This window comes from Mus pahari, chromosome 10, assembly GCF_900095145.1.
Source record: "Mus pahari chromosome 10, PAHARI_EIJ_v1.1, whole genome shotgun sequence".
In the NCBI taxonomy this organism is placed as follows: domain Eukaryota; kingdom Metazoa; phylum Chordata; class Mammalia; order Rodentia; family Muridae; genus Mus; species Mus pahari.
This window is the reverse complement of record NC_034599.1, coordinates 97,698,762-97,710,557: the sequence shown is the minus strand read 5'-3', so window position 1 is coordinate 97,710,557 and position 11,796 is coordinate 97,698,762. Positions and strand designations below refer to the sequence as shown.

Genomic DNA, 11,796 nt, shown 5'->3' with positions numbered 1-11,796 from the left:
ACTGTTGGTAATGGATATCTAATATGTTAGAGAAGGTAACAGGGAATTGTAGAATCATGGATTTTTAAAAAATGAGAACCGTTCATGAAAAATAAATTAATAAAAGTAAAAGAAGAGAAGGAGCTGCAGTGATCATGTGCATGGCCTGAGGAGGTCACGGACAAGCAAGGAATCTGGAGTCCAAGTGACTAGAGTCGGGCTTGCACGTGGCTCAAGGGGTTAATGCTTAAAAGGGGTGACAGAGAACTAGTGATGCAAAAATAATGACAGTCACTTTGAGTTAAGGTCTCACCATCACCAAATGAATGACCATCAGGGGTCACAGGAAGTATTGCTAGCCGAACACTCAGCCATATTTTCCTACTGTGAATCTACTGAAGAGCTCCAAGCTACACCAAGTTCCCACTGGGACCCTGGGACTATCTCCAGCTTTCAGAGGAAAAGGTGACCAGCACAAATGACTGTTCTATCACAGAAGTACTGAACGTGCACCACAGCTTAACAGAATATAGTACTTGGCTACAGACGGACAGGAGAAAGGAAACCTTGGCCAGTGTGAGGAAAAGGCCACATGTCACAGGCATCGCCATCAGCCCGTTGCTCTGCCTCTACTGCCCATGGAGCCTGTTGAACAGTGAACGGCTCTGCTGTGGATTCCAGGTTAGCCCTAGACTAGGTTGAGAAATTCCAGGAAACTACCAACCAGAAAAAGACACAAATCCTCAGAAATATAATTAAAGATAATTATCTTCCTAAATCACGATCCAGACTGCAAGCTTCCTGCTTTGCTCTTAATAGCAGTCAAATAAACAAGCAGATACATAAATCAGCAGTAGTCTCGTCCACTTCCAGCAAGCAATTAAAAAAAGAAAACCTCGACAAGTGAGCAGTGTCTTCTACAACATGAGGTAAAATAACAATGGGAGGAATTTGGTTGATGTGTGCAAATACTTGTTTAAAGATAAATCAGCTGGGAATTCAGGCATATCTCAGTGGGTGAAGATGTCAGCCGCCAAGCCTGATGACCTGAGTTTCATCCCAGGATTCATGTGGTACAAGGGAAAAACTGATTTCCAAAAATTGTCCTCTGACCTACACACACACACACACAGAGTGAGAAAGGCAAGTAAATGTAACAAGATGTAGAAACGGCATCAGCTGGAAGCCAACCTATAAAGTATAGAAGTTGCAGAATATTAAGAAATACAATTTAAATAATTACTAGCACCAACATTCTTCCCGAAAATAAGGCTGCAGGTATTCATTTAGTTAGCATACATAGTTGTATGGCAGGCAAAAGAAAATCTAATCGCTATGGACAGAATATTCACAAGTATCGCACAAGAAAGTAATACTTCCTTAGGCAAAACACACACACACACACACCACATACACTGAAAATGAGACCTGGAGTTATGCTAAATTGGATTGCATTTAAAAACCAGTGTCATTGCTTAAAGGATTATTAAATGAAAAATATTTTAAGAAATATTGAGTTTCTGGGACTAAGGAGGTAAGGAAGATAAACAAGTTCTAAGTTGAGTGTGACAGTGCACAAAGCCTGTAACTCAGCACTTGGAGGGCAGAGAGGCGAGAGAATTACTAATTTGAGTTCGTCTTGGACTACAAAAGGAGGTCTAAAAGCCTAGAGCAGTGGTTCCCAACCTGTGGATCACAATCCCCTTGAGGGTCACCCTTTTACAGGGGTCACATATCAGACATCCTGCCTATCAAATATTTGCATTACAATTCATAACTAGCAAAATTATAACTATGAAGGAGCAGTGGAAATAAGTTTATGGTTGAGGGTCATCACAACATGAGGAACAGTATTAAAGGGTCACAGCATTAGGAAGTTTGAGAACCACTGAGCAAGAGGCTTATAGAACACTAATGAAGTTGTGTGTGTGTGTGTGTGTGTGTGTGTGTGTTATGTATATATGTTCATGTGTGTGTATAAGCTAAAGGTTAATGTCGTGTCGTTATCAATCACCCTCTACCTTGTTTTATTGAGACAGATTTCTCACTACCTGGAACTCATCAGTTTGGTGAGACTGGCTGACAACAGGTCCTAGGGAATCTCCAGTCTCTACTTCCCCAACCCTGGGGTTACAGGCATATGCCACTGAGGATCTTCACAAATGGACAACCTCTTTACCAGCTGAGCCCCCAGCAGCCCCTTGGAGTATTCAGGATTACTGGAGACCTTAAACAACTCTCCATCCTCCAATCCTACAGCTACCGGCTCTTCTTTGTTCTATTTAACTGCACACACACAAGACCAGATAATTGTATACCCTTTCCTAATGGCTTTGTCCTTGGGATAGCAACGGGCTCTCACATTCTGCAGCCAGTCTTTGTAGAAAACTCTTACTGGGTTCTAATCGGTGGTTATTCCAAATTCTCAGCTCTCAGGGAGGAACAGAACAGAAGTGAAAACTCCACTTTTACTACTGACAGGGTAAAAACCTGCAACTTCCACTAGTCTGAAACTTACACTCTAGTGGGGAAGACATGGAGATAAGTGGGGGGCATGGGGGGATTACAATACAGTTGGGAGAGTTGTATAGCATCAATAATTGCAAGATTTTATAGGAGAATATGTTATCCTTGGGAAAGGTGAGTGAGAGGACCATAGGGCATTGGCTGGAGCATGTAATCTTCAGTTTATAACTAGAAAGGTAGGTCAGTTGTAGGCCAAGAAAGTAGTGTGTCCAAAGCAGAGACTCAACTTCCTATGTCAAATGTTTCACCATTCCAGAATGAATAAAGTGAAGCTTCAGAAGAGCTTGGCAGTGATTCGAAGCTTTTAACTTACAGACTGTAATGGTCTAAATACAAAGTGTCACCCAGACTGTTTTAACTTGGTCCCCGGATGGTAGCTCTGTCTTGAAAGGTTCTGGAACTTTTAGGAAATGGACAGAGCTTTGTTACAGGAAGTGGGTCCAGGAGCCAGCTCTGAGATTGATTAGCCCAACTCCACTTCCTGTTCACCCTCCACACCCTGACTGCAGACAGGTGCCGTGTGGCCACGCTGGCCTATACTCTCAAACTGCAAGCCAAGCCAACCCTCCCACTAAGCAGTTTCTTGTCTGGTCACAGCATTGAAAAACAAAACCCTAATTCAGGCAATTATTTAACAAGTACCAGGAGACCCCTCCCAGTTTATCTCACAGGCCTATCATGTCATACTTTACCCACCAGTGTACAGGATTTCTGGATTTCTAGACTTGCCCTTCTGGAACTCTCAGCCATCTAGGCACCTCTAGGGTACTGTTGTTTCTGAATCAACAGCCATTTCCCTCTGCTCCAGTTTTTTGTTTTTCTGTTGCTTGATAAATATTTTGCCAAAAGCATCTTGGGGAAGAAAGGGTCTATTTCATCTCAAAGGAAACCAAGGCAGGAACTCAAGGCAAGAGCCAGAAATTGAACCAGAGACTATATTGGAATGCTGAGTGCTGGCTTGCTTAGCCACCATTTTTTTTTTCAATTGAATTGAATAATATTTCAGGAGACATTGTTATTCTATTAGCTTTAACAATGTTAAATTCATCCTATTGTTCTATTATTTACTTCTTTCTCTTTTCTCTTTTTATTAATTTATTCTCTCATATATGTGGTCAGCTACCTTTCTCATACAACCCAGGCTGTTTGCCTAAGATTGACACTGCTCACAGTGGCCTAGGCCCTCCTAAATCAATTAACGATTATGAAAGTGCTGCACAAGCATGCCCAAGGCCAGGATGATCTGGAAGATTCTTCAACTGAGGTTCCCTTTACCCATGTGACCCTAGGTTTATGTCAGATTGACAACTCAAGGTAACTATGACAGCTCCTCTGAAGCCTATTAAAGGCAGAGGTCCAATCAATCAATTATAGTGCTTCTAAAGGATTGTGTGTGTGAGTGTGTGTGTGTGTGTGTGTGTGTGTGTGAGAGAGAGAGAGAGAGAGAGAGAGAGAGAGAGAGAGAGAGAGAGAGAGAGATGAGTGTAGTGTATATGTGGGAAAAAGAGACTTGTGTGGTGTGGTGTGGTTTGTGTGTGTGTGTGTGTGTGTGTGTGTGTGTGTGTGTGTGTGTGTGTATGTGTGTGTAGACCGTTGCAGACTCCAGATGAGGATTTTGGGTCCCTGGGAGCCAGAGTTGCAGGTGGTTGTGAGTTATGATGTGACTGCTAGGGACTGACCTCCTGTCCCCTGCAAGAGCAGTAAGTTCTTTTGAGTGCTGAGCCATCTGTCCAGCTCCCAGATTGTAATATTTTCACTCTCCACTTTCTGACAAGTCCTAATTGCATAAAAGTAGACTTGGTTAGAAATGTTCAAAGCCCAAGTTGGAGTGATGGCTGTACACATTTAATGCATTAATAAAACCATTGCAAAAGATGTATTTTAATGTAAAAACCATAAATGTCTTACTTAAGTATTAAAAATATAAATTTTACCTGAATAAATTATACCTTAATAAAATACTCCTGAATAAATTATACCCAAGTGCACTAGGCTCTGTAATGTTCCACGCGTTTCTACGTATATAATATATACAGAGGTATCAACTTTGCCTGGTTTCCACCCCAAACAGCTCTGTGATCTCAGCACACAGCATAGCCTCATTGAAATTCCATTTCTTCATATTATAAAATGTGTTTTCATATTATTTACATACCCACCTCATAAGGTAGAAAAATCAAGAGGATGCCAGGTCATTGCCAAACAGGGGTCTATTGTTTAATAAAAGTTCTATAAATATTAAGGTTTTTTCCTTCCTTCTCTTTATTTTTTTATTATTTTTAATTAACTTATTATTTTAATTTATTAATTTACTTTATTAATTTTACACTCCATATTCCATTCCCTACCTCCCCATCCACTCTCCGATTGCTCCACACCCCACACCTCCTCCCCATGCCCCCTGTTTCCACGTGGATGCCCCCACCCCCTACCCCACCTGACTTCTAGAACCCCCTGGGGCCTCCAGTCTCTTCAGGGTTTGGTGCATCATCTCTGAATGAACACAGACCTGGAATTCCTCTACTGTATGTGTGTTGGGGGCCTCATATCAGCTAGTATATGCTGTCTGTTTGGTGGCCCAGTGTTTAAGAGATCTCGGGGGTCCAGATTAATTGAGACTGCTGGTCCTCCTACAGGATCACCCTACTTCTCAGCTTCTTTCAGCCTTCTCTAATTCAACAACAGGGTCAGCTGCTTCTGTCCATTGGTTGAGTGCAAATATCTGCAGCTGACTCTTTCAGCTGCTTGTTGGGTCTTTTGGAGGGCAGTCATGATAGGTCCCTTTTTGTGAGTACTCCATAGCCTCAGTAATAGTGTCAGGCCCTGGGACCTCCCCTTGAGCTGGATCCCACTTTGGGCCTGTTACTGAACCTTCTTTTCCTCGGGCTCCTCTCCATTTCTATCCCTGTAATTCTTTTAGACAGGAACAATTATGGGTCAGAGAGGTGACTGTCGGATGGCAACCCCATCCCTCACTTGATGCCCTGTCTTCCTACTGGAGGTGGGCTCTATAAGTTCCCTCTTCCTACTGTTGAGCATTTCATCTAAGGATTCATCTTTGATTCCTGGGAGTCTCTCACCTTCCAGGTCTCTGGTGCATTCTAGAAGGTCCCCCCAACCTCCTATTTCCTGAGGTTTCCTGTTTCCATTCTTTCTGCTGGCCCTCAGGGCTTCAGTCCTTTTCCCTCACCCAATACTAGATCAGGTTCCTTTCTCCACCTTCCACTCCCTCTCCCCATCCACTTTCCCTCCCAGGTCCCTCCCTCTCTCCCCACTTGAGATTGCTTTCTTCTCTCTCCCAAGTGGGACTGAGGCATCCTCACTTGGCCACTTCAGTTTGTTGACCTTTTTGAGTTCGGTGGACTATATCTTGGATATTCTGTAAATTTTTTTGCTAATATCCACTTATTAGTGAGTACATACCATGCAGAGACAGACACATTGATCAATGGAAAAGAAATGAAGACCCAGAAATAAAACCACACACTTATGGTCACTTGATCTTTGATGAGGATGCCAAAAATATACAATGGAAAAAAAGAAGCATCTTCAATAAATGGTGCTGGACTAGCTGGCTGTCTAGTGTAGAATGAAAACAGATCTGTATTTGTCACCTTGTACAAAGCTCAAGTCCAAGTGGATCAAGGACCTCAACATAAAACCAGATACACTGCATCTGATAGAAGAGAGAGTGGGAAAGAGCCTGAACTCATTGGCACAGGGGGAAATTTCCTAAACAGAACTCCAATGGCTCATGCTCTAAGATCAAGACTTGATAAATGGCACCTCATGAAACTGGAAAGCTTCCTTCTCTTTCTTATGAGTAACATTTGGTAATAATTTTCTCATGGTGACAATACCTCTTCTACCCAGGATTTCTATCCCTCTTCTAAGAAGATAATAGCATTCCATAGTAATGATTCATCTGATGCAGGTCTGTCCATCTCTCTGGTGGACCCTCTTTCTGGTCTATGGCTCCTGGCTTCCTGGGAAGCACCAGGACCATTTTGGCTAGAACATTCTCAAAGTGTTATTATTGTGTTTTCCTCTTCGCTGAAGATGCAAAACCCTTTCTCAAAGCAACATCAGACTTGTAAAACTGCCTCCAAGATCCATTACTAGGTCACTTGGGAGTTGCCACCCAGGAATCAGAGATATATCTTACGGTTTATGCCCCGATGGCACCTGGACTACAGCAGTTGCCACTGACTGTGTAGTTAGTGTCTTGCCAGGAGAACATGGGGAAATTAGGGTGTCTAGAATAAGCAGCAGCTAAGAATGGGAAGCTCAGGCCCTGACATCAATTGTAGCTTAGACTTGACAAGGTCCTGTGGATTTTTCTTTACCCATGACTCATCGTGGACATATGCTAACAAGTTCCAGTGGTTGTCCCTACTCAACAGTCTCAGGTCAGGACCGGGGCTGGGATCTTGGCTGTAGTCTTCATCTTCACAACAACTCACTGGTACCTGTCCATGGGGATTATACGGACAAGAGCACTTATTTCTTGGTGGGTCTTAAGTGTTTCCTCTCTTCCTTTTTAGGTCTACAACCCCTTTGCTGCCTCGGTCTGCTGACTCCACCCAAGACCACCTAAAATTCAATCTACTTTCCATAAAAACTGATGTTTCCTATAGGGTTGTCTTCCCTTCTTATAATCGATTGGCACACTGGATTCCCAAGAAGGATCTTGAAATACAACCACCTTATTGAATGTTTACAATGTCTGGCTTATCAGCCCTGCTTTAAGAACTCAGTGTGATGAAAGAGGAACATATATAGCCATATAACAGAGTATTAAATATTTAAAAAGCCATGCTCCCAATCCTTACACCAACAGTAGATGAAGAGAACAAGACGCAAATTACACAATGTGTTTGATCAAAACAACACATCACACATCATATTATGTGGCGAGAAAATTCTGGAGCAGAGGCTCAAAAATATTGACAGCGTTTTTTTTTTTTCCAGGTGGCAGAACCATGAATGATGTGTATAAAAATGCCTGTGCTTATTCTTGTTCCTCTTTTAGTGAGCACCTGTTCCTTTTCTAGTGGAAACAAAAGACGTTTCAAAATCAACCAATGAAACTTTCATACATCTCTGCAAAACAGAGTGCTTTCTGTCTCCTCTGATGATGTGTGTGCCTCCAGTCCCCACGTGCCAGGCACTTCAACCTCAACTCTGCTATGGAAGCAAGTTCTCATAGAAGGAAAACTCAGGATATTGAGAAACGAGGATGGGGGAACGGAAGGAGCAGTATTGATGGTCTAGAAGTGATACAAGAGACAAACTCACATGGGCCCACCCACAACTCATACATCTCCTCCCATCTCAGAAGTCTAGAAACTCAATGCACAATGATGAGGAGCCTGCACATAGACACTGCCAGGCACTGCAGCTCAGCGCAGCATGCAGAGAAGAGCTTCAGATGAGAAGGACCAACCTCCGCAGCAAAAAGACTGGTGGTTGCCCCTCAGTAGCTGAAATGTACACACAGGTAGACTTCAGTTTCTCTAGTTTAAACGTTTACAGAACAGCAATAACAGGTAGGATTGTTCTTCCAATGCAACAGAGAAAGACAAACATAGAACCTTTCAGGAAGAGTATGAAGCCAGATGTGATGGCACATGCCAGGAATCCCAGCCTGAGGCAGGAGAATTCCAAGTTTGAGGCCATCCTGGGCCATAGCGAGCATTTTTATATTTCTGTGTACTGAATTATCTTTGGAAACCTTTTATTCACTGAACAAAGTTTTGACTTTCACTTACCACATGGCACCGTGGGGGTTGCAATCAATTAATTAGCACCACTTCAATCTAGCCAGAGAGGTTAGCATCAAGCAGACATATAAATACACTGTATTTATCCATCTCAACACAGGTAAAAGCAGAGCCTCTTAGCCTCAGGATTATGGTCTTCTGGGGCCCGGTGATCTTGTCTTAAGAGGCCAGTCGATGTGCTGTGAGATTTGAGGGAGCATCCCTGGCCTCTGCCTACTAGATGCCAGTACCACAATTTCTCTTATGCTGTGACCAGAGATGTCTCCAAATACTGCCAGGAATTCAGGAGAAGGTGAAAGCAAAGATCTTCCTCCTCCTCCTCCTTACTCCACATTAAGAACCATTGCTCCTGCTCCTAGAAGCCTTGCAGGTGTGGCTGCTGAATCACGTGTGCATCAGTAGGTGGCAGAAAGAAGAAAGGCTATGTCTCAGCTATGTCTACAATCATTGTTCTGACCTATGAACATCTGAATAATTAATAACCTAACATTCCCCCTCCCCCAGCCAAAAAAAAAAAATGAGCCTGAGACGACCACCAAGCCGAAGGCCAGCTCCCAGTACTAGGAGGAAGACTTAGACTACAATAATCCCACCTGGGACTGAGGCCCCCTCCCTCTGCCCCCAGCAGAAGTGAGCCCAAGAGGACCACCACACAGGTGACATGGGGTATGGACAGGGAGCTAGCCTGAGATGACCACCAGTCAGGTGCCATGCCTAGGACAGGGGGTGGGGGGGACAGTAGAGACCATGCTGGAAATGACCCCTGTCGGGCTCCATAATGCACAAGTCAGGCATAGTACTCTTAAGACCACTGCTGAGATGAACCCAGACACTCAGAGACCCAGGCACCTCAACAGGATCAAGTCAGTGGTGGGGAAATGGAAGAGAAAGAGAAACAGAAGGATGTGGGCACAACAACAACAACGACAGACCTGGAGACAGCCTGATGTGAGTAGCCAGTGATGCCACAGTGACCACGGGTGGGTCCTAGCCTGAGCTGCCACTAGGGGGCCACATCTGGGTCCACAGCCCTGCAAGAATCAGCAGGGGTCTGTTGCCACCAAATGCCAGGCAGATGCTTCTGACCTGGGCTGCCACCCAAGGACATATTGTCTGAGGGCTGAGCAGAACTGGCCCCACCCCTCACCTGGACATCTTGGGAGAGCTGCCTTTTGAGTCATGAGAGCAAGAGAGCTGACCCGACCCAGAGCCAGTTGCAGTAACTGGGAGAGTACAGTCACATGGGGAGAGTTGTGGGCGAGCCAGGCCCCTAAGGATAGGAGCATGGGAGAGCCGGCCCCACCCCCCACTCCTGTTCGGTGGCTTGGAAGAGGAAGAGATCCCCTTCTCCTCCCTCCTCCTTGTGGAAGATGGGAGACCTGGCCCTGGAGTCATGAGAACAGGAGGGCTGTCCCTGCCCCTCACCAGCTCCAGAGCTTGGGAAAGCTGGCCATACACATCACCTGGGCAGCACATGGGGGTGAGGGAGTTGAATGGCCAACCCTAAGGGCATGAGTATGGGAGAACTGGCCCTACCACTTGTCTGCCATGCAGTGAGATGGGAGAGAGAGAGAGAGAGAGAGAGAGAGAGAGAGAGAGAGAGAGAGAGAGAGAGAGGACCCTCTCTTGCCCCTTGCCACCTATGGCAGGCAGGAGAGTTGCCCCCAGGATCATCAGAGCAGTAGAGCTTCCCCTGACCCTTGCGCTTGGGAGAGCAGGCCCTGCACCTTGCCTGGGTAGCAAAGTATAGCTGGATATGTGGGTTGTAGATGAACCAGTCCCAAGGTTGAGAGTGTGGGAGAACAGAGCCTGCCTCTTGTCGGCTATGCAGTGACATCCCCTACCCTCCCTTTTGCCCTCTCCACTGGTGGCAGGTGTGAGATTTGGCCCTGACTGGGGTATGAGAGTTGGAGAAATATCCCTACCCCTCACCTGCTGCAGCACTGGGAGAACAGGCCCTGCACCTCACCCGGGGAAGCACAGTAGAGTTGCTCCTGATGGCTGGGGTTGGGAGGAGCAAGCAGAGAGCATGTGGTGGTGGTGATGGGGATCCAGCCCCTGAGCCATGGATGTAGGAAAGTTGGCCCTGATTCTTGTCTGCTTGGACAAGGGAGAGAGATGTGCTCCTCCACTCCCTTATCCCTCACCATCTGTGGCCAGTGGGAGAGCTAGCCCTGGTGTCTTTGTCAGGGTTTCTATTCCTGCACAAACATCATGACCAAGAAGCAAGTTGGGGAGGAAAGGGTTTATTCGGCTTATACTTCCATACTGCTGTTTATCACCAAAGGATGCAGGACTGGAACTCCAGCAGGTCAGAAAGCAGGAGCTGATGCAGAGGCCATGGAGGGATGTTCTTTACTGACTTGCTTCCCCTGGCTTGCTCAGCCTGGTATCTTATAGAATCCAAGACTACCAGCCCAGAGATGGCACCACCCACAAAGGGACCTCCCCCTTGATCACTAATTGAGGAAATGCCCCACAGCTGGATCTCATGGAGGCATTTCCCCAACTAAAGCTCCTTTCTCTGTAATAACTCCAGCTGTGTCAAGTTGACACAAAGCTAGCCAGTACACCTGGGGTCATGAGAGTAGAAGAACTGACCCTGTCCCAGCAACACTCAGGAGAGCAGGCTAGCACCTTGCCTGGGCAGCATCGTAGAACTGGCCCTGCTAGCAGAGGTTGCCGGTGAACAGGCCTCAAGGTGATGAGAGTACAAGATCTGGTGAGCTGAGCAGATCCAGAGCTCTGAGTTGGCCCACCCCAACATCTACCCAGTAGAGGAACTGCTGGAGTTTTCTGGGACCCAGTCCTACATATCCAAAACTGCAGGATCTCCATGGCACAGGGCAATAACAGCATATCCAAGAGGAGTCCCAGTGAGGTCCCTGTGTTGATAGAGTAGCAGGAGACAGAGGCCTCGCACCAGGCCAACGAGTCATTGCAACGAACACAAGCAAAATCATGTGGACAAGAGGTAGCACTATGAGATTCACTGTGACACACTACAGCTTCCACTATGAGAATTTTTTCCCTCTGTAGTGGGGGAGATTGCAAGGCTGGAGTGGATGTGAGGGGAGGGGAAGATGAGTGGGTTTGGAGTGCATGATGTGAAGTTCACAACGAACCAATAAAAAATTTAAAAGGAAAAAAAAAAAAAGAAGCACTGCTGTGGACTGAGGACAGTTCAATCAGCGAAGCGCTTGCCTCTCAAGTGTAAGAACCCCCAAGCCAGATCACCAGAACCCACGTGAAAAGGTAGGGCATGGTGGCTCAAGACTGCAAGACGGTTAGAACAGACAGACAGACAATGTGGAGATAACAAGAGACTTGTCTCAAACATCAAGCAGAAGGCACCTGAGGACTGACCACTGAGGGACCAAATTTAAGCTTTGAATCCAGAGAAACCTGAAGGCAAACCCTAAAGCTGAGACTCAGAAGGTGATCAGGATATATATATATATATATATATATATATATATATATATATATATATATGACTAGTGAAAGT

The 11,796-nt window shown here is 45.5% G+C and overlaps 1 pseudogene; it reads left to right on the top strand.

The window, feature by feature from the left end:
• The first annotated feature begins 8,636 nt into the window (after positions 1-8,636).
• LOC115064932 lies at positions 8,637-8,779 on the top strand (annotated as a pseudogene).
• The last annotated feature ends 3,017 nt before the right edge of the window (positions 8,780-11,796 follow it).